Genomic DNA, 24,333 nt, shown 5'->3' with positions numbered 1-24,333 from the left:
ATTTCTTGATAAAATCATCATATAAAAAATTAAAGCTTCAAATCCATGTTAATTCATTATAAACATCCAACACTCATCAATGGTAACTTTCAAAATTACCCATAATATCAAAAACTAATGAAAGAGAAAGTTGGACCTAATTGTAAAAGTCTCAAAAACACAAAAATTTTAAGGAAAAAAGAATTGAACTTACATGAAGTAAAATAAACAAAACCATCTTAAAACCTTCTCCTATGGCGTTTTGGCTAATAAATTGAAGAAGAATAACCTAGAAAAGTTTAGAATTCAATTTATTTAAGTTAATTATATAAAATTTACAATTTTGCCCTTAAATCACATGATTTTTGTTTTCTTTTCTGCTTATGCCGCCTCATGCCTTTATTTTAGGCATAATTGTTCCTTAAATCCTTCTTTGTTCATTAATTAAGCCATTTAATCACTATGTCTTTAATTAGTAAGTTTTGCACCTTTTTAATTTAGTCAATTTTAGTTAATTAACTATCGAAACGTTAAATTTTTTACCGAACTTTAATACTACCTTAATGACACTTCGTAAATATTTATAAAAACATTTACAGCTCGGTTTATAAAATTGAAGTCTCGATACCTCGTTTTCAAAACCAATTAATCTAACAAATATTTCTAAAGCATAGATCACTAATTCGTAAGCCTTCCTAAATTCACAATCGACTCATAAACACTATATAATAAAATTATATAATAAAATTTACAAGCTCATTGTCGGATTTAGTGGTCTTGAACCACTGTTTCCAGCACCACTTAAAATTGAGCTGTTACAGTAAATTGGAAGGGGGTTTTATGAAATCGAAAGCTAAAATTAAACTAAAACCAAATTTAAATTGAAGGCTTAGATTGGAGAAAGCAATAATTAATATTTTTAGAAAAATTGATGGGAAAAAGCTCCAGCCAAAGATTAATCTCAGTTTGATTTATGAATTCGATCATTGACATAAATATTGTTGGAAAATATGTAATTTTTGGAAACTTTGAGGCATATTCTCTATTGGTAAAGGTGGAGAGTTGAATAATAAAATTATGGTTTTATATTCTACTCATGAAACTTTTACAACTGTATATCATATGCTCAAAATGGTTGATTGATGAATGAGAAATTGATGCTCAAAATAAGCTACTTGTGAATTATGTTGAGAAAATGAAAACTTAGATCCCACATTGGTTAAATACCAAGTGTGAGATATGTATATATATGAGAACCCACTTAAAGGGTTATTAAATGATTAAGCTTAAAATCCTATGGATATTTTAGCCCAATACATATTTTATTTTCTCCATGAATATTATACAAAATATGTATTGAAAGGAAAAATATCTCGATTTGATTTTATTTCAATTAGATTGATTTTCAATTTGATTTGATTTTATTAAAATTGATTTAAAGGCTCCTTTAATGGAAAGATTTGTATCTTTATTCATGAAAATTTCCAAAATTCCTCCATATTAAATGTCTATAAAAGCCTACAGAATTTTGCGCACACATAAAGAAATAACGAATTTTCACTCTAAAAAAATTCTTTTATTTCCTCTCCAAATTTTTAAATGTTTTAATGATAGAAGAAGACAAGGTTTGTTTGTTGATCACTGCAAAGGTACTACTGCCGTGATCATTTTGTTGTTGTATCCTGGGAGATAGTCGATCAACGTTTCTTCAAGTACCATAGGAGCGACCGAATCTGTCTTAAGGAAACTGTGAAAACATGCCTCAACATCTAGTAAAACTTGATTCCCTTTATTCGATTTTTGGTTTTCCAAAATCTTGTTTATTTAATTGATTTCAAATATGATGTTTTAAATAAATACAAATATTTATTTAATTTGTTTTATTTAAATCTAGTGTTTTTACATAAATATAAATATTTGTTTATATAAATATTAGCTTATATTAAGTTGTTTTATTTGTTTATATAATTATTTATATTTATATTTGTCCGCTAACGTGTTTTATCCAAAAAATATAACCTCTGTTCATTTAATAAATTAGTTCTAGTTATTGACTCAACACCAGACAACCAACCTCTCCTTACTGGTTCGGTGACACCACATAAACGTAAACTACGACATAAATGAGTTACGTAGTTCGTCACTAGTATTAGAATGAATTAAAAAATTATAGATTTAATCATTTTAATTGACACGACAACCATTCTAAGTTATCAAATACTAGACAGACATTCAATAAGCATGAGTAATTGTAATTAAAACAGAATATGCATGAATACTAAAGAACAAAGAAGAATTAAAGTACAAATAAGTCTCATGGGTTTATTAATTTAATAAGCCTAAGTCGCCCCGCTTCTTTTATGTTGACTAGCTGTAGGAGCCATTTTAAATTTAACAGATTTTGAGATTTATTTGGCATTAGAATACCCCTAATTAACCTCAATATGAATGCTTGCACATATTGTTGTCTTTCAATGACACTAGCGGAGTTGTCAATATATGAGAAATTATCTTCTAACCATTTCATCTCTATCCGAATACCAATAAACTTGTCTGACACATTGTCTAATAGTTGGTCGCAAATTGCACTCTAATCTCCAACACCCACTACCCCCGTAACGACTGCCCCATCAACCAGTAAACTAAGTTATAATGTTATATCCTCGAGTGTAATTGTACACTCACCACACGGAAGATGGAATGTGTGTGTCTTGGGTCTCCATCTTTCCACCAAAGCGTTGATAAATGCAGACTTCAATTTAGTCCCACCGAGCATACAAGACACATGCAAGATGCCAGCCTCTTGCAAGTGTTGTTCAATAACACGCGGTACCCTCGCACTTAAATTGTGTATATACGTCTCAATAATCAGATATTCGGTCTGGTTATATAAACATAAAAATTTATAAAATTAATAATGTTAACAACTTAATAATTATATTAATTAAAATATAAAAATAATATTTTCTTACCATTAATAATTGGGCCTTGAAAATGTGTGTCATCTAAAAGAATAAGAGACATTGAAATTTTAAAATTATAAAATAAAATAAAATCAAAGAAATTACAAAATATAAAATTAAGACCAGAAGAATTTGAGAAAAATTAAATGAAAACTTGAGAATAAAATAATTGAGAGAATAGATGAACATGATTAAGAGAATTGAGAGACTATGATTTGAATGCAAAAGAAAGAAAATGAATTGTATATATATATAGCAAATAAAATAGCCGTTAGAAATTTTTTCTTAAAAGTTGAAAATTAGCTATTGTTATCATTGCAAAAGTTACCATTACACGAAAACACGTATTGCTAAATACGTTTTCTGTTTCTCCTTTCAAAATTAAATTAATTCCTTAAATTAAAAAATCTAATTTACTAATTAAATTTTAAAAGTGGTATTCTTTTACTAATTAACCTCTCAAACCACCACTAATTAAAATAGAGTATATTACACATTTAAGTATCTTCAAATCCACCATTTTAAATTATTTACAACACCAACAATATTAATAAGGTGGCTTTCATTTTTCGAATAATTGAATCATTATTATTCTAATTAAACATATAAAACAAGATTTTTAAAGTTTCGTATTTAAAAGGTATCACATAATTAATTTTTTTATATAAAAATCCTAGAAACATTTCAAATTTTCTAAGTTGTCAGTCAATTTGAAGTGACGTTGTGGGCAAAAACGTGTGTGGAAAGAAAATGAAAGGTTAAATTGGCCTATTAGTCCTCAAACTATGCATAAATTAATTTTAAATTTTCAGTCTTGTCAAAATAGTAGTTATTAAACTCATTAAGTAAAGTTCTATCATTTTTGAAATTCGATGCCGCATTTATATTATCACATTTGTAATATCATGTCAACTTGCTATTTTCACATAATACACACAAATCAAACTAATTGATTTAACATATATTATTTGTATCGAGTTGAAATTTCAAAATTGAAAATGATAAGAACTAAGAATGGATCAAATTACATGACTAATAGAGGAATTTAGAGAAATGGGTTTAACTTCTACCATTTGAAGTCAAGACTATAATTGACCTTTAAAAATATAAATACTAAAATTAACCGAATTAAAATACATCAACTAAATTTATAACCAAAAGGAAAATGGGTTTATACCTTACTCGGAAAAGTCTTCTATACCTTACCAATTAAGAAAAGTTACATTCATTGGTTTCTTTTACACAACTTAAATAAGCATCCATTCATACACAACTTATCAAAAGTTTAAAAGTTCAAAAACCTAAAAGTTCTTTGAAAAGAAGCTTTTGAAGATTAAAAGTTTTTTTCGACATCCCAAGAAATATGTGAAGAAATTAAAGAATTAAAAAAAAATTGAAGAGCATAGTTCAATTCTCAAGAATACTACTTATCGATCTTATTTAACTGATATAGAAGAGGCTCAATCCATTTTCAAGATTAAATTTAGAAGGCCCTTGAAGCGAAATCACCCATATAAAATCAAGTCTCGAGTGCATCAACACAAGGAAGATAAAACTCATTATTTAAGATAGAATTATCATCCAATATTAAGTCTAGAAGACGCTTGGATTCGAACTCATTTTCTTTAGTCTCGACGACTCTTGAAGTGGACTTCATTAATTCAATATCAAATCTCAAAGACACATACACCAAATCAAATCAAATTCTCAAGTAAACATCTCACTAAATCCATTTTCAAGATCAAGTTTCAATAATCCTTAAAATAGACTAAATCTATCCAAGATTAAGTCTAAACAACCTTTAGATCAAAACTCCACTAAAGAAAAAATTAAAAAAATTTTCTTTATACTGATTCTAGAAATTGTAACTAATTTTCATAAATAAAATTTCTTTTATTTGCTTATTTTTATATCTTATTTTTAACTTGAAATTTGTATATAATAGTATTAAAAACTAAATAAATAATACGCTTTCAAAATAAAAAATATACATATGAAAGGCTTAAATAAACATAAGTTTAGGGGCCTAGGGATCGTAGGGCCTTGGTCCTTAAAATGAAATTTTTTATTTAGGCTATTTAAAATTTTAAATTAGTAAAAATAAAATTACACTTTATCCCTTAAAAATAATAAAAATTATAAAATCTTTTAAAATTATAAATATATGGAATATTAAAATAATAAAATTATATTTTACTATTATAAAATTACAATTTAATTTAGACCTTAAAAAAATTTAACTTCATCCCTACTTAAGTTATTAGTTTATAAATATATGTAAAACTGATCCTAATTTTTGTTATTAAAGTGTTAAATAAGGCTAAATTTGTTGACCCAGTGATGTCGTAATCTTATCAAAGACATATTGAAATTATTAAGGGTTAGGTCATCCATAACTTTTACGAAAAATATAAATAAAGAAAATAAAAAAAGCTTTCATGTGCATTGTCTATTTCCATTCTTTCCCATCATCATATGGTCAACGGAAGATGGAAATTATTAACTCTTTCGACCCCACCAATACAGTGATCATTACACAAAAACTAGAAAATTCGACGTCTACATGAAGATTTTCAATGCACTGATCATGTTGATATATGTATGTTTACATGCATGAATGTCCATGCATGAGTATATTTCTTTCGGTACTGTCGACATTAAAGTGGACTTGTTTGATGATGTACATCACTACATGCAGATGCATGTCTTCAATCTTGTCCGTACATATTGATTGTCTTAGTTTTCATGCATGAAGTATCAGATTTAAATTAATAAATATATTTTAACAATATTATTATAGGTTCTGATCATATCTGTTTTTTTAACACAATAACTAGAATTACCCATAACCCCTCCCTAACGTATAAATAGGAGTATAATGCGCTTTAACGCATTCAAACAATAAGTATATATAATATTTTTTTATAAGAACTAAGAGTAGGGATTGTCTCACGATCAAATCTAATATTCATGCTAATTAAAAATTAAACACAAATTCTTTATCATTTTATTTATAATCTAGTTCACAAAATCTTAATTAATTATGAATCATTTAACTTTGAATGAAACAAGTTTTTATTTTTAAAAAGTAAATACGAAGTAAGATAAATGATTTTTTAGACAATAAGTAATTGCCTACCCATCCCGTTTTATAAAAGCAACACTTAACTTTCTATATAAAACTATTAAAATAGTAAATTATAGAAAAATCATGGATTCTTTTCCCTTTCACTCCTTAACCGAATTGAATATATTAAAATAATTAGAAAAAAACAAATAAATGAATCTAACATTCATAAAAATAATAATGTTGAATCACCCACAATAAAACAAGACATACCAACTATAAAAATAGCAATAAATTTGACAAAATCCGTCCCGCTATGCTTCATCCACTTTTCTAGTCATGGAATTTGGACTTGGACAAAACAAGAAGTTCCCAACTTAGGCCAGGCCCGTCGATTTAGGCCAGCCTAGCTACAACAACGATGTGAAAAGACATGAATGATAAGGCGGCAACTTTATAATAAATCGGAGATTTGGGATCTGTATGCAGATGCATGACTCAAAGTACCATCTTCACTGACATTAAAAACATAATAAGAATGTAGGGCAGGTTTAATACCTAGAGGGGGCCAACACTTGTCTTGAACGTATTTAGTAAACCCTCCCCCACCCTCCCCTTTCCCCTCAAACCTCTAGGTAGCTCTTAACTAAGCCCTTCACAACCATTTATGTATATTTATTCAACTTTTTAATTTTTTAGAATTATGATAAAATTTTAATAATATATAAATGTTGAAGATTTTTTTAAATTATAATTAAATTGATATAATATGTAAAATTTGATGGCTCAATTTATTATACAAATTTTTGAATTGTCATCTCACCTTTTTGTTAAACATTTAACGACATTAAGCGGAAATAAACAAAAACAATTTTGATTAATTAAGTGATCATTTTAAAATTTGGGTGATGAAAAAAAGGTTAAGATATACAAAGGTACTTGAATTTGACAACTTATATATAATTGGTACCTAAACTTTTTTTTGGACCTACTTGACACGGTGTTGACTAATAATAGCATGGTGAAATATGGTAGTTTTACATTTTGACTTGTGAAAAATTATTTTAATAAATTTTTTTATTTTTTTGCCATGTGTCAAAAAATATAAGGCTATTACATTTCATTATGCTATCGGTCGTCAGCACTATGTCAGCGTATTTTAATGGTATTAGTCATGTATCTAAAGAAAAGTACCAAGTTGAATTATTTCAAATTTAGGTACCAATTAAGTCAAATAAATAAATAAATAAATACAAATTACCAAATTTAGATATCTCCATATATATATATTTAAAAACCTTAAGTAGGAACTACTATACGCACAAATTTTGAGTGAAAAGTTGACTTGAAAATTCAGAGTCAAATTTTACTTATAACTTTTTGTGTTTGCTCAATTGATCAAACTAAAATCGCCAAGAGGGGGGCGAATTAACTTTTAAAAATTTAGGAAAGCTAGAAAGAAATGATAAAATAAAGAACACAACAATTTAGTGTGGTTCAACCCCAATTGCCTACTCCACTACCTTAACTTTCCACAACTAAGGATTCTCCCAAATTCACTAATTTGTACAACCTTTGAGGATAACGTTTAACCTTACAACTCTCTTAAAATTTTTACCCAAATCTTAAGATATAAACTGTTTCAAAGAATTACAAAGAAGCAGACAAAGAAATAATCCTTACAATATCATAATGTTTGCCAAGTTAATTTCTATAAGTAAGAAAAGACTAAATCATAAAAGTCGCAGAAGTTAATTTCTCTAAGTTAAATTATATTATATAGTTATAAAACCATGAATTAAGGGATTAAAATGGTAAATCTACCAAATTGAAGTATAATGGAAAGTTACGTGATAGGTTTTGTGTGAAATTTGATTAAATAACCAAGGTTAAAATGGTAATATAATAAATAAACTAAAAGCAAAAGATAAAAAAACATGTCGTCATCTTTATTTTTGATCACCACCGATTGTAAGAGGAGAAAAACACCATTGTTGAGTTCTTAAGTTTCGACCAAGCTCTAATTGGGTGCATGTAAGTGTTTTTCAACCTGTTTTTCATGATTTTTATGTTTTTGACATCGTTGTAGCTTAATCTAGCTAACCCGGAGACTGATTCGTAAAATTGTTCAATTTTTAGAATTATGCCATGGATGAATTTGTGATGTTTTTGAAGTTTGTTTTTATATCATTAAGCTTGATAGTTAAATAGGACTATTTTGTAAAGTGACTTTGGTTAGTTTTAAGTTAAAGGACTAAATTGATAAAATATTAAATTGAGCATGAAATTCTTGTGAAATTTTAATAAATATGGGTTGCAATGGTATAAGGGAACATTTAGCTAGCATGAAGTTGGTGTAATTGTGATAGATTTGGAAGTTTCAAGTTTAGGGGCTAAATTGAATAAAAGGTAAAAGTCTAAGGTAAATGTGCAAAATAAAGATTAAGGGTTAAATATGTGAATTTAAATGTTTTATGTTATTAAATTGATTAATTGAATAAAATTATTATATTTAGATCAAGAAACAGATCAATTGGTTAATAATCGCGCGAAAGGAAAAGTTGTCAAGTCGTTGAGTGTTGATAGTTATCGAATTTTGGTAATTTCGTAATACGTTTATTATGTTTATTAATATTTTAATTAATTATGTGTTTGGTTATATGAATTTGAATGATGCTATGATCTATTGAATGGTAATGAAATGGAAAGATTATGGTTTGAAAGGTAAAGTTGGAGCATGGAATGATCTCGGCAAAACAGGATAAGCCTGAGTGAACTTAGTGAATAGCTAGGATACAAATTGATGTCATTAAGACGTATCAGACACTAATTGTCAGTGATTATAGTGTTAGGTACTTTGTACCAGTGTTACAATATCAGGTTTTCTGTGTCGGTGTTATATTTATCAAGTACTATGTAATGGTGATGGATACTATACCGATGGCTTGAGATCCTGCATGTGTTGTGGATTCTTTGAAGCTTGTGTGAGCAGCAACATGTATCAGTTAATGTCCTTTTGTTAGCTTGTGTGAGCATTACCCTCTCGTGTATCTGAAGCCAATTTACTATTGTTCTTCGGGCAAAATAGTTAACTATTGAAATAGAAATGGAATGATATGATATAATGGATTATATTTGTTTGATTATATGTTGGTATGCGATTCTTAACATGATATGAATTGTTCAGGTTTAGTCACTTCACATAGTTGGAATGATGAAACAAGACAAATGAATGTTTATTCTATGTTATGTATGATTTATAAATTAAATTGACAAGTATGTAATGTTTTATTTTATGAACTTACTAAACTTTATATAAGCTTACTCTATTTGGTTTTTCTTTTTTGTAGATTGTCAGACTTTTACCGTCGATTGGAAAATCGTTGGAGATCACACTATCCAATAATTTTTTTTGGTAGTTATTTGTTTATTTTGGCCCGATTATAAGTGGCATAGAAATAGGGTTTCGGTATGCTTATGTTATTAGGTAACTTGGTGATGACTTGTGTCATTCGGGATGTAATTTTGTATTTGGTATTTTGGTATCTTAAAATGGTAGCTTTTCACTTGATGCCTTTGTTGATGAGATGTTGTTGAAATGGTCATTTTGGTTTTGGTAATTTATGGACTTATGATGGAGTATGTTTGCATTTGAAAGTTTAGTATAAATGGATGATTTTGGCATATGGTATTTGGGACTTGGTTGATGATTGAATAAGATGGATATGTTGATTATGTCTTGGTTTGGATAGTTTTTGTTTATACTTGAATTGTAGTGCCATTGAGGGCATATTGGTTAGCCATATAGGTTGAATGTGAATTGACATATTTTGGTAGGTTTTGGTACATTTTGAATAGGTCTATGTAATGGTAAATGCATGGCTTGGAGTTTAAAAAATTATGGGTGATTTGACTTGTGTTTGAAGGTATTTTGGGCACATACAATCTGTGACACGGTCTGCTACACGACCGTTTGCCCTACATGGTTTCATGGCACGACCATATGACCTATTTAATTTTTTGTGCAAGTTTATCCACACGGCCTCAAAGTACACGGCCTGACAACACGACCGTGTAACCTTGGGTTACATGGGCACAGTTGTTACACAGCTTGGTCACACAACCATGTTCTTGAGCCATACAGGCTAAGCTCTGTCATATAGCCGTGTGACCTTTATTTTCACTTTTTACTCAAACTTTTGTAAAAGTTTCATTTTAAACTAGAATTGTTCCCAGTTTGTTTTAAATGTTCCGTGAGCTTGAATTAAGTCCCGTTTTGATTGAATAACATGGAAAAATCATTGCAAATAAATTATTTGGTTATTTTTTATTAAATTGTGAACGATGTCAAAGTTTAAAATTGTAATACCTTATAGCTCGAGTCGAGCAACTGGACCAGGTATAGCGTGTTATAAGGCCCTTTGTCTTTCTCTAAGGTTAGAGATTAATTTGCCAAGAGGTTAGCCCTTTCACTTTCTTGCTAGATGGACTGAACATCCTAATTTTTCTAAGTTTGTCAAGGAGAAGTAGAAATTCAATGGTCGTATATTTGATTCCTTTGATCAGTTCACTGTCAGTATCAAAGGTTAGAACAACTCGATCTATAGGCACATTGGCACTTGTAAAAAAAAATTGATTAGTACTTTATTTGGTATTCAAAGAAAGATGGAGCACTCGGATTCTAACTATTTACTTCAACAGAAGATGGAGGTAAAGGAGGAATTAGAGTCTATACTCCACCATGAAAAATTATTATGGAAACAAAAAACTTGATGTGACTGGGTTAGTTTGGTGATAGAAATACTAAATTCTTCCATAGTTGTAAGACTCAAAGGAGGAAATTCAATCAAATTAATGCCCTTCGTAATCAAGCTGGAGAATGGATTTATGACCTAGAAGATATTCAGAATGAAGTGATTAATTACTTCCATAAGTTATATGGAGAAGTGCCAACACCAATGAAAGGTTTACCTCCTAGCACATTCCCACAACTTGATCAGTGTGACAATGATTTTTTAGGTAAATCAATTTTTGGATGGGGAAATAAGAATTGTTCTCTTCAATATGGCTCATTTGAAGGCTCCAATGATGGTTTTCACGCCTTATTTTTCCAAAATTAGTAGGGAGTGGTTGGAAGTACTGTTTGTGATTGGGTGAAAAGGGTGTTTGATGGTGAAGTTATTGATCTAGGGTTAATAATACTCTCATTGTCCTTATCCCTAAGGTCTCTAACCCAAAAAGTATTTCACAATTTCGCCCTATAAGTCTCTGTACTGTTTTACACAAGTTGGTTATGAAGATTATAGCTAATCCTTCAAAAGGGTTTTTCCTAAAATTATTGCACAAGAACAAGCTGGTGTTATAGCAGGAAGGAATATATCACAAAACATCATAATTGCGCGGGGGGCTGTTCAATCTATGAGACGGAAAAAAAATAAGAGACAATAGATGGTAGTCAAAATTGACTTAGAAAAAGCATATGATAGAGCCTGATGAGATTTGATTGATGTCTCCCTCAAATTAGCTGGTATATCAGATTATCTTAGGAAGGTAATCATATCGACTATTTCTAATTCCACTATATAGATTTTATGGAAGGGTGTGCCCACGTAAAGGTTTAAACCTGCTAGAGGGATCCGACATGGGTTTCATTTGTCTCCTTACTTGTTTGTGCTTTGTATGGAATGGTTGGCTCAAATTATTCATTCGACCATTTCTAGTGGTAAATGGTGTCCTATTCACCTCTCTCGGTCTGGACTAAATTTATCTCATATTGTCTTTGTTGATGACCTTGTAATCTTCTCCAAAGTAGATTTGAAACAAGCTTGGGTTTTTAAGGAGACTCTAGATAACTTCTGTGCTTTCTCGAGGTATCAGGTCAACGATTTCAAGACTAATTTTTCTTTTTGAGTGGTTTTGATGAGGAGCTAAAGGAAAAGATTAGTTCTACACTTGGATTTCAAAAGGTAAAAACTCTCAGAACTTATCTGGGAGTTTCTTTATTTCAAGATAAAGTGACAAGTAGTATGTTGAGGTTTGTGATTGATAAGGTGCACAACAAATTACTTGGCTGAGACACCAAAAAACTTTCTCTTGCAAGTAGAATTACTTTAGCGCAATCTGTTCTTCTTTCTATTCCTAATTATTTTATGCAACCCATGATGTTACCTAAACACATTTGTGCAGAAATTGAGAGTATAGTTAAGAAATTTATTTGGAGAGCATTGAATGAGAGGAAGAAGATGGCCTTAGTCAACTGGGATTTTGTGTGTCAGCCTCATGCTTGTGGTGATATTGGATTTCGACACTTGGAGGATCAAAACACTTGGAGGATCAAAATGCTTTTTTTTTTTATGAAGTTGGGTTTTGATTTAGTCTCAAAGGACAATGCTTTATGGGTTCATGTTCTTCGTTCGAATTATGGAATGAACGAATTGATTCCAAATAGAACGAGAGGGAGGTGTTCTTTCCTTTAGAGAGCTCTGGGTAAGGTTTGGCCTTTACTTTGTGAAAATTTAGTGCGGTCTACAAGAGATGTTCACTCTATTTTGGAAGGATTCTTGGATACCATATTTAAGGCCTTTGGTTAAACACATACACTTTCATGGTAATCTTGGACCAGACTATCGACTTAACGAAATGGTAATAGGAGAAGTACATGGAATCTTGAGTTGTTCGAGTATGGTTATCTAAGGAGTCTATTAAAAGAATTGTGAGCATACCCCTCCCCATCCTTCAGCGATTTTGGATCGAATCACTTGGATAAATACTCAAACAAGGTCTTTCTCGATTAAAAGTGCGTATCGGACTATCTGAAAGAGTTCGTGGAACATTAGAGAGAGTAGGTGAAAAGTCCCTTGGATGTATTAAGGTCCACAGCGTGTCTGGTATTCCTTTGTCTCACTTTCAAACAATAAGCCCTAACTAACGAGGATAGAGTACAATAGGGAATTGGACAAGATCCTTCCATCTTAGTTTGCCATATTGAGGTAGAGGATATTTTACATGTGCTTCGAGATTGCCTAGTCGCGAAAGAGGTTTGGAATCAGGTTGTACCTAACAGAAAATAAGGTAATTTTTACTCCAAAAATTTACTTGAATAGATGGAAATTAATCACTCATAGATGCTCAATATGGAGGTTTGTTGGTCATGCTTATTTGGGTTAATAGTATGGCGTCTCTAGAAAAATAGAAACTTATTCATTTTTCAAGGAATTTCTTGGGATTCTAGTGAGATGTGGAAAGTATCTATTAACTGGGCAAAACAATATGTATTGGCTAATATAAAGAACCCATATGGTCAACATGTAACTGAAGTAGGCAAATCCCCTATTGGAAATTGGTGTCAATTGCATACTGATGGAGCAGTTAAGTTGGGTACAGGTTTCGCTTTAGTAAGGGGTCATGAGAGATCACAATAGAGAGTGGATCCTTGGATATAACCACTATTTGGTGGAGTGTTCTGTGTTTGAAGCTGAATTGTGGGGGATTTTGGATAGTCTATTACTCATTCATGAGCGAGATATTGATAAAGTGATAATTTTCATTGATAGCCTAGAGGTGGTCAAAGCTATCCAAGATGAACAATTGTCAGACTTGAATTCTGTCTTGGTAAGGAGAATCTTTCAAGTCTTAAAGCATATTGGTCATTGGAGATTAAGGCATGTTCCTAGAGAAGAAAATAAAGCTGCAGATTTCTTAGCAAAGATGGCCTCAAACAAGAAGGAAGGTTCCAGATTTTTGACGAAGTTCCTAGTGAGCTTATTGTTAGTTCTCAAAGTTTGATATAATCATGTAATGGTATTATTTTGTTCATTTCTTAATGTAAATTTTTGCCTATTTATTCACTAAAAAGAATTTTGAGTTTTGTATCATCACATTTGTCTTTTACCATGTTGCCAAGATTTTTTTACTTCTTTTTTAGTGCATGGGCTGACGTGCACATCAAAGAAATCTTTTTATTCTAACTCTATTTCAAAAAGAGTTAATTCACTGCCAATGAGTTTCCTTATTTTTATTTTTCTTTTTAAATTCCTTTAGGAATTTAAATTTGACAAGGAGTACAATTTAAATTAGGGAAATTGATTTCCTTTTAAGTAAAATATTAATACCAATCATTCTAGTATTTTAACTAGGGCTTTATAAATACTCTCTGAACATTTTATATTTTTCATATGTTAACAAAAAAAATTGAAACACTGCCATCATTCGATCTCATCATGATCATTAGGCAATATTTTTTCATATCACTTGCATATTTTGCAAAAAAAAAAAAGAAAAAGAAAAAATTCAACTCATCATGATGCACTTCACATACTGCGAGGAGTATCAACCACAGAAATCGAAAGTGTAACACCTCAATATCCGACCCGATTGTTGAATCCAAATTATAAGGTTGCGAAAGAAATTACATTCAATTTATAATATTACATGATCAATTTCAAGCCAATTATACATACAATACAATATACAACAGTTTCCTGGTCTTATACGAGCTTACGAAAGCTCTAAAACTAACCCGTGGACAAAATATGACCAAATTGTAAAAGTTCAAAAATATCGGGTTGACGTCGTGTAATGACCTAAAAGTTAGGGGTGTCAAAAAACGTACTTCCGGGACTCCATTTTTGTGAATCGAGCTTATAATTTTATTGTTATTATTATTAAATTTTTTAGAGTTGCCTTTGAAGTGAATTGAATGATAGATATATAATTTAAATTAGTTAGGGTTCAATTAAAATACAGGGACCAAATCAAGTATGTGATAAAATTTGTAATTTATATTAAATTGTATGGTGAAACTAGGGTAAAGGACTCATTAAATAAATAGACCAGTATTGGTAAATTTTTGATACTGGAAAAGTATTATTATCATCATTTATAAGATGATAGTTATATTATATTTATTATTCTAATAGTAAAACATGTTAGAATAAAAATAAAAAGAATAGAAAACAAAGTAGTGGAGAAAAACCACTATCATCTTCTTCTTTCTTGGGTTTTGACCTAAAGTAAGAAGAAGAAGAAAAAATTCCAGCTTTGGAAGGTTTATCATTCAGTCGGTTAAAGGGCTGCATGTAAGGGAATTCAACCACCATTTTTGGTAATTTTTATGTTTTCATGATTTTAGAAGCTTAATCTATGCAAATCGTATGTAATTTTTTGTGGGATTGTTAAGAGTTTTGGATGTACCATGAATGATGCTTGAATGCTTTTGTTGCTAGTAGAAGAGTTTATAAGTTGAATGATGTGCTTTAGATTGGATGGCAACGTAATTTGGTTGGTTTTTTTGCTACAGATTGAATTGTGGTAATTATGAAATTTTATGGGTTGTTAGTGAATATTTGGTTATTTAAGGACATCTTAAAACTAGTAGGAAATTAACACAAGCCCTTTTAGCTCAAATTGATAAATTGAGAAGGTTAAGGATTTCAGATTAAATTGTATAAATGCAATAGCTTGGGTTAGTTTTGCAAAATGCCATTAAATGGTGAATTATACGATTTTCTTTCTAATGTTTTAAGGTAACCAATTCAAATAATTAAGTTATATCATTATATCTAAAGCAAGAAACGAGCGGTTCAGTTGTTAAATGCGGGAAGGGAAAAGTGCTTGAGTAGACGTCGTTGAATACTGGTTGTCACTACACAGGTAAGTTCGTAGTTCCAAACTCGAACTTCATAAATTGTCTTATTTAAATTAGCTACTACTTGATATCTTATTATATCTTTAATGTAATTATTAATCCAATTGAATAGAAGTTTATGGAATGTGACATGATGAAATAATTTAATGTATGATTAGTAGATAATTGGAGTAGAAGTAATATTATGGACTTGCAATTGAGTAATTGATATCGTCACTTTGTTCGACTAGCGCTGGGCGCAAACATCATTGGTTTATCCAACTAGAGCTGGGATCACTATTGATTTTTTTAGTATATTCGACTAGCACTAGGCACAACTTTCGTCAGTTCATCTGATTAGTGCTAGGCACACATTCGTTGGTTTATCCGACTAGCGTTGGGCACAACTTTTGCCAGCTTGTCTGACTAGTGCTGGGCACACATTCGTCTGTTTATCCAACTATCACAGGGCTCACATCTAATATCATTGGTTCATTTGATTAGTGCTGGGCGCAAACTATTCTGCGGTTTATCCGCTAGGCACCAGGTGCCATGTAACTAATGGACCATATGGCAAGGTATTATGATTCATCGAAAAGAGTTGGTTATAGGTATTATAAAAGAAAAATTGTAATTTTTCTTTGGTTGAGGAATAAACTCTTATTACTTGGTTATTCTTGTGGTTAATTATATAAATGAAGTATATTAAATGTGAATTGATTTCTATGTTTACAGGTTAGATAAATACTAGACTCGGACTCGGCATCCTACAAGAATCATGTACTCAACGTTGGTGATGTTTTCTTTTGTAAATTTCGGCATGTACCTAGGGTGTGATTATGTCCTTGAAGTCAAATCTTTTGAATATGTGATTATAAGTTTGTATATATAGATATATGTTATGTAGCATGTTTTGGTAATGGTTGGATTTGCCTATATGTTTATTTTATGTGATAATGTTCAATGAAAGTAGTTATCTTGAGAAAGATGAGCATAGGTTATGTTTTTACCATATTCAATTATTTGATTGCTTGAACTTTATTTGAGGTACTTTTGAATGGTACATTGGATGTGTACGGATAATTTAAATGTGGTGTCAATGAGGGCACCTTGGTTAGACATTTAATATGTGTGTTTTGATATGTTTTGATCTCATTTTAGTGTGTTTTGATGTTGTTTAAGTCAGTTTTAAAGTGTACTTTGTTATGTTGAATGGTTAGTCTTGTAATGGTTTTGGAAGAGCTTGTTTTTAGGTGAATTTTTGTCCACACGGCATTGTGACCCATGTAGTCAAAATTTTGTAACTTTTTCTTGAACTTTCTAAATGATTTCAAATTGGTCCCAAATTGTTTCTAAGGTATTTTTAGGACCATAAAGGCTCGATTTAGGGACGATATGCATGTAAATGATTGAATTATAATATTTTAAGATTATATATGAAATGTTTGTTAAATGTTTTGATTGTATAGTAACACTTTGTAACCCTAATTCGGCGACGGATATGGGTTAGGAGTGTTACACGTCGCGACATCAAGGGGTTCCTTGTTGCGACACAACATACTGAGTAGGTCTCATTGTAGCGACCCAACCCCAGCTTGCGTTGTTGCATTACAACCTGGTCTTATCGCAACGACCATCGTTCAACATCGCGACGTGTCATATTGTTTTCAAATGGTTAGATTTTGGTACCTGTTTACAAACACCTAAAACTTTTCAAATTCAAATTCAAATTTATTTTCAACCAAATCTATATACCAAATGAGTTCCTTTATGTCTAAATGTACCATTTATTCACACAAACATTCAACCATTTCAACAATTTCATTCAAGTCCTTCATTGGACTAATTGACATTTATATACATATGCATATTAACACATTATTAAATAGACTATTAATGTATCACAAAACATACCTAACCCAAAAGTTATGACATTCATAATTTCATATATATAACATATGGTCAAATTGAATTACCAATTTCAACTCAACCTAGTTATATGTTGTATAAACAACAAAAGAAATTATACAAACATTGTTGAGTTTGAGATATTTGTTTGGATGCTGAAGTCAATGCTTGAGATCTGGATATAAACCTAACCTGCACACAGAAAACAAACCATACGTTGAGCGAGAAATCTCAGTGGTACTTCATATACAATTCATACTAATCTTCAATTCATATAAAAATATGCATATGCCACAAGATACACCAATTATGACAAATGAATCAACTAATCATATTGCTTCAATTGACAAACTAATTGAACATATCATACTAATATCTTTAACATTCACATTTATTTCAAATTTAGCACATTAAATTAAGTCCACATATCATCTTTGAATCGAATCAATTCAACTATTATCTTTCCATATCGACCATCAGGCTCGTTTAACCGGTTCACATGATCTTTCAATGCTATCAATAATTATATATAGCAAATACGTACCTGTAGTATAATTTCATAATGTCAAATTTATTTTCAAATGTCAATCAATTAATTTGCAATTTATATTCCCTATTAACATGACTCAGAATTAAACAGATACACTAATCTCAACCAACACACCAATTTGACACCCAATACCACGTTGAAACGTCCGAAGCAATTAGATTGTGCCTAGTGCTCATCGGTATAACCAAAATAAAATTTGTGCCCTTCACTCATCGGAACGCCCGAAGGAAAATTTGCCCAGTGCTCATCGACATATAGCCAAAGTAACACGTACTTAATATATTTTATAGCTTGCCAATTATATTAGACTCTACCCGAATAGTTAATAGGGTAATCAAATATCCAATTAATCATATAGCTAAATTTACATTTCATCAACCCAATTCAAGGCTAAAATTCATAGTTTCATCAAGTTACACTATTTTAAATTTTATTCAATTTAGTCCTCTATTTTGATAATCAATCTCAATCGTAACAATTCAATTTAAATAATCATTTTCAACTCCCCTAAATATCATAATATTAAAAATAGTATAAATATACAACAATAATAATGATTTGAATAATAGAGATACATATTGAATACACGAGTTATTCAACGTCGACTCTTGCATTTTCTTTCCCTCTCGATGGCCCTGCATCATCTTTAGCTGCGAATAATAATCCAACAATACATAATATCAAATTCCATATCAATTCACATTCAATTACAAAGTCATACATATTTTACCATTTATTCAATTTAGTCCCTCAACCCGGGACTAGCATAACTTTCAATCTAGACCTTTGGATTAAAATCCTATTTCACATATATTGACTAGGGACCTTCAATTTTCTATTCCTGTCAAAATTTCATAATAGTTTTGCATTTTATTCACTTTGGTACCAAATGTACAAAACTAACAATTAAGCTTTACAATTTAGTCTTTTTTCTTAAACTAAGCTTAAGTTCTATCAATTTCACACCTAAATCTTCAAGAAATCAACAATGGAAATTTTATAAAAACTTTAAAAGTTTAAAATTTTGATAGATAGGCTAGCTAAAGCAAGCTCTCATGACCTCAAATCTAGAAAAATTACAAGAAAAAATGACTTAATTGCATTACCTAATTAATGGTCGATTGTTTGAAACCTTAAAGCTTCTTCTTTCCTTTCCTTTCTTTGGTTCTAACGGCTTAGGGAAGAAGATGATATATTTGCTCTTCCTTTCCACTTTTTTGGTATTTATATGATAAATAACCTTTAATTACTTAATTAATTATGTTTAATTAATTAAATCTATAATTACTTAAATTAATCCAGTCTCATTATTACCATACACTATCTCATGTTTATGTATGGTCTAATTGCTATTTTGAACCTTTGGTTAATTGCAATTTAATTCCACAAGCCTTATTCTAATTAAAAATCTATAGCAATTGGAGTTTTACAATTTAGTCTTCGGTTCTTAATTAACCACATTTTCGGCAAAATTGTTTATCCAAATTTCAATTAATCCATACACCAACTCCGTAAATATCCTTATTTAATATTTACGAAATCAATTTATAGAAATGAGATTTCAAAACCACATTTTTTGATACCATTAGAAACTAGGTCATTATAGAAGGTTAGAATGTGTACACTTAAGATACGAGCACTAGTTGACTTCTAGATTTTTTGGAAACTTCATCAAATGTTGGGAGTGGACCAAAGACGTGATGCTTGAGTCGAGATTAATTCCAATTTTTTCAACATCGACATGGAAAATAGAGATTTGTTCCAACTTTTTTCAACATCAACATGGTGCTGTGGAGATTGATCATAATTTTTCATCACCAATGTGGCTAGGTAGGAGACATTCATGATGACCAATGTGGATCCATTTTGAATAGTGAAAAGATATTTTGCAACTTCAACATGGTGAGAGGATAACCCATTCCGAACTTTGTAGCATCAACATGGAGAGAAGAAGTTTTGCACCCTCAACATGATGAAGGGAAAACCCATTTTGAACTCTACATCATTAACATAGTGGGAAAATCCCTTATAACTTCAATATGGTAAGAGGAGGGCTCATTTCAAACCTTGTATCAATAACATGGCGGGAAGAACCCTTCCAACTTTAACATGGTGGGAGGAAAGCCCATTCTAAGCTTTGCAACATCAACATGGCAAGAAGAACCCTTGCAACTTTAACATGGTAAGAGGAGGAACCATTTCAAACTTTGCAACACCAACATGGTGAGAAGAACCCTTGCAACTTTAACATGGCGAAAGGAAGGCCCATTTCGAATTTTACACCATCAACATGGTGGGAAGAAGTTTTGCAACCCAAACATGTGACCGTCGCTAAACGTACAAACGTTTGATTGGAAAATACTACACCAAAAATATAAGAAATAGAACAGCGGTGCCCATAAGTATACGAGTCAAATTGTAATATAGTAAAGTGTTACAACGGGACACAGAGAAGTATTCCGAGGATTGTACCCAAGGGAGGATTGATTAAATCTAATTTGAAATTATCATTACAATAAAAAGTCTAAATAATACTAATTAAATCCTATATTACAACAAACAATAAAAATAGATAATATCATAAACTAAAGAACAAAAATAAATAAAAAAAAGCAACTAAATCAATTAAACCAATTAGAAAGATTAATTCATTTTAGTGGTTGTAATTAACTCTACATTCGAGTTTTAGGGCAAAGTAGCTAATAACTAACCAATTATTACCTCTTGGCCTCTAATTGACTAATTAATTGGCCAATACTCGCTTAACTCCCGACCTCACTTTCTCAACCAAGATAAATCATGATTTACTTGGCAAACTAATCTCTCGGCCTTGCTTAACCATTGATTACTTCCTAGGTTTGTCAAGCCTAGGGTTTAAGAATGTGTAATTCATACCAACTAATTCTTTAAGAAACCCTTACTCCTCTGTTAATCACTCTCATATCCATTTGTTAATCTCCCCTAAAGGAATTAGCTACTCATGGTACTCATAATCTCAAACTCAATTGATATAAACATGTAAATAACACGAATAAATTGAAAGAGAAAAGAGCTATAGAATAATCTTGATTTGTATCGATTAAGAGCGTAATAGTGAATCTCTCGATTGGGAAAACAAATCTCATCGCTTGCAAAGGAAAATAAACTGAATAACTTCGATTCAATGAAAGAAATGTTGGATCAAAATCGAGTCCAAGAGAAAAGAACAAAGCATTTAAGAAAAAAAAACTAAATATAAATCCTACTTCTAAACTACGAAGGTTTTTGGATGCGTTTAAGAGGACAAGGTTACATCAAACCCCTAAGCTCTTATTTATAAAAGTGTTAGCAGCCCAAATTAGGTCTTTAGCACATCTTAGGTCTTCATATAAGTTTGATTGTGCAGATGAAATTAACCTTAAAGGACTTACGCTCTACGTCAAGCCTATGTCATGCCATAGACATTGCATGGCATAACACGACACCAGTTTCTTGGGCTTTTAGGTCTGTTTCATGCTTTAGCGGCTCGAGAAGCTTGTGCGACACTTGTCCCTTGATCCTATGTCCATTGGGCATGAAATCCAGCATCTTGCACATTTAAAATAACATATTAGAACTACATAAGGCCCATGTCAGCCTAATAGGTCACTAACATTCAAAAATGTGTTAAAAATACTTATTTTATTAATTTTACTAACTACAAAGTACTAAAAATGTAATAATTAATACTAAAATAGCTAGAAAACAAAATCTTTAAACACCGAAATATATCTAAACTACCACTATAATTAATGACAGGTTAACATGGTGAGACGAGGGCTCATTCCTAACTTTGTAACATCAACATGACATGAAGAACTCTTGCAACTGTAACATGGAAAGAGGAGGGCCCATTCCGAACTTTGTAACATCAACATGATGGGAAGAACCTTTACAACTTCAACATGGTGAGAGGAGTGCCCATTCCAAACATTGTAACATCAACAAGGCAAAAATAATCCTTACAACTTCAACATGGCGAGAAAAGGTCCAATTCCAAACTTTGCATCATCAACATGGCAAGAATAAATTTTGCACCCTCAACATGCTAAGAGATAAAACGTGTGACACTCATTAAGAGCAATTTTGAACTTTGCAACTTCAACATAACGAGAGGCAGAACATGTTCTAAGGAAGATCCACCCCAGACTTAGAAGTAATAAGAAGGTGAAAGATGGCCCTTGCACACCAAAGATGACCCATCCAAATTTTGAGACACCCAAGTGACGAAACATAGCTCATTCATTACTTATAGAAACCAAGGAAGATTCACCCCAAATTTAATGCATCTAGTTAGTGAGGAAGTTTTCTCAATAATTTGCAACATTAAGATGGTGGGAAGTTCGGTCAATCCTTAGTAACATCAAGATGGTGCGAAGATTCTCTTAACACTTCAAAACTTTAAGACAGTGACAAGATTCCTTTAACACTTCAAGTTTGGAATGAGTTAATTTTTCTCCACGTATCATCTTGGAAGTCTTATATAAGTTTGCCATCTACTTAATTTCCTAAAAATTTAACTAGTAAATAAATATATTACATGAACAGATTATGATATAATGAATAATCTTTCAAGTAAAATATTTTTTTGTTTGGTTTGACTAAACTTTGCGATAAAACTAATTTGCCTATGTATCCTCAATTTTGAAGGATCAAGTCATAACGTAGTTCAAATTGTTTTGCTCTAACTTTTGGTTAAGGCGTCCAATGAAGGATTTTAAGCTTAACGATTTTTTTTTTACCTTAACTTTTGTTTAAGTAATCCATTGAAGGATTTTCAACTTAATGAGATTTTTTTTCTTTAACTTTTGCTTAAGTCATCCAAAAAAGGATTTTCAGCTTAATGAACTTTTTTGTGTGTAAAGTTTAAGCTCATGCTCAGGAGAGAAGACTTTTATGCATAACAGCTTCAGAAATTTCCTATTGATGGGCCTAACTTTGTCGCTATCCTGATCAATAATCTTGTTTACACCATTGGTTTAGACTTCATGAATGACATATGGTCTATTCCATTTTGACACAAACTTGTTTCCCATGACATAAACTATGTCTCCAACTTGAAAAGATCACGACTTCACTTTCTTGCTAAATGGCTTGGATAATCGAGCTTGGTAGCATTCCAAACATTGTTGTGCTTCTTTAAATGATGAAGGAGATTTTTAGGATTCCTCATTTTGAGTCTCTTCATTGATATCTCTCACAAATAGATGAAGAGATGTAAGAATTTCCATATCTCCACACTTTTTCCTCGTGGATGTATTAGTTGTGACTGTGTGTTGTTTGGCTTTTAAGACTTCATCAGTAATTACCTTTAAGTCGGAGTGACTTTTCATCCATGAAGGAATTTTGCTATGAAATTCTATCTGTTCTTTTGAAGGGCAAGCCTTTTTTTTCTTAATGCGATTAGTATTTCCAAAACTTGAACTTTCAAGTCTTGAATGAATAGAGTCTGGCTTGATAACAAACGACTTGGCGCTTTCTCCTTTTATTCGCTTAAAAATTGAATTTTGAGGAGATTGAAGACTTAGGTAGCTGAACATTGAATGCCTTATTGCGGATTCTCCCAAACAGTCAAATACTGAAGACCTTGGAGGTGTTGTTAAATCATTTTTCTCCTTTAAGACTTCTTCCGCAATTATTTTCCCTGAAGTTTCTCTACAAATATTTAACTTCAATGGAGTAATGTAACAGCCCAATTTTGGGTCTAGTCGGAACAGTGGTTTTGGGACCACAAATCCGATGAGGAAATATGTAGTGGCCTGAATTTTCAGAGGTGTCAGAACGGTGATTCGAGATCACTAAATTCGAAAAATGGGTAGAAAATATTATTAATTTAGTGAGTATAAGTTAAATGTGAAGTTAGGAAAAATTTTGAAATAGTGAATAGTACACTAGAAATAAATATTAAAATAATTAGAATCAAAAATGAGGTATCGAGACCTCGGGATTTTAAACTGAGCCATAAACATTTTATAAATATTTATGTAGTGTTAAAAGTTAGTATTAAAGTTTCGTTAAGAAATTTTAAAGTTAGATAATTAATTGAACAAAAAGGACTAAATTGTAACAAATGAAAAATTATGGGAAATGATTAAATAGCTTAAATGATAAAAGGAAGAGGGGTAAAAAGGCAAATAGACCCAAGGTCTATTTGGGCTGGACGGCAAAGGCATGAAATCAGCAACAAAGTAAGGAGAAATAAAGGCAAAATTGGAATATTGCA

Source organism: Gossypium raimondii, chromosome 4 (genome assembly GCF_025698545.1).
Source record: "Gossypium raimondii isolate GPD5lz chromosome 4, ASM2569854v1, whole genome shotgun sequence".
In the NCBI taxonomy this organism is placed as follows: Eukaryota; Viridiplantae; Streptophyta; class Magnoliopsida; order Malvales; family Malvaceae; genus Gossypium; species Gossypium raimondii.
The sequence above is the reverse complement of the archived record's forward strand: the minus strand, read 5'-3'. Positions refer to the sequence as shown.